The sequence below is a fragment of the Penaeus monodon genome, chromosome 27, assembly GCF_015228065.2.
Source record: "Penaeus monodon isolate SGIC_2016 chromosome 27, NSTDA_Pmon_1, whole genome shotgun sequence".
In the NCBI taxonomy this organism is placed as follows: domain Eukaryota; kingdom Metazoa; phylum Arthropoda; class Malacostraca; order Decapoda; family Penaeidae; genus Penaeus; species Penaeus monodon.
Genome location: NC_051412.1, coordinates 21,404,234 through 21,404,564, shown reverse-complemented (window position 1 = coordinate 21,404,564; position 331 = coordinate 21,404,234). Strand labels below are relative to the sequence as shown.

Genomic DNA, 331 nt, shown 5'->3' with positions numbered 1-331 from the left:
TTCAACCCCGCCACCCTAGTAACGAGACGCGAAAAGAAATCTCGGGTCACCAACTCGGACTGCTCAAGTGACCTCGCCTGCAATTGCAAGGTGAGAGGGAGAGGGCGGCCGCGTGTCAACCATGCCCGGTCGAAGTGGTAGCGGGGATACCTTGTGATTTTCGCCCCCGGGGTACCTCGGCCACCTGGCGCTCCTACCATCGCTTCGAGTCACAGAATGGTAGCGAGGAGGATGGTAGGGCGAGCGCGCGAATATGGTGACAGCGTAGTGAGGAGAGAAAATAGTGATGATGAGGATAGCGTGACCAGCTGTTCGCCAAGAGAACGGAGCT

The 331-nt window shown here is 58.0% G+C and overlaps 1 protein-coding gene across 1 annotated transcript in view; it reads right to left on the bottom strand.

The window, feature by feature from the left end:
* LOC119590450 overlaps positions 1-331 on the bottom strand; it is a gene marked incomplete at its 3' end in the record, with an annotated part of 65,850 nt that overhangs the window by 1,457 nt on the left and 64,062 nt on the right.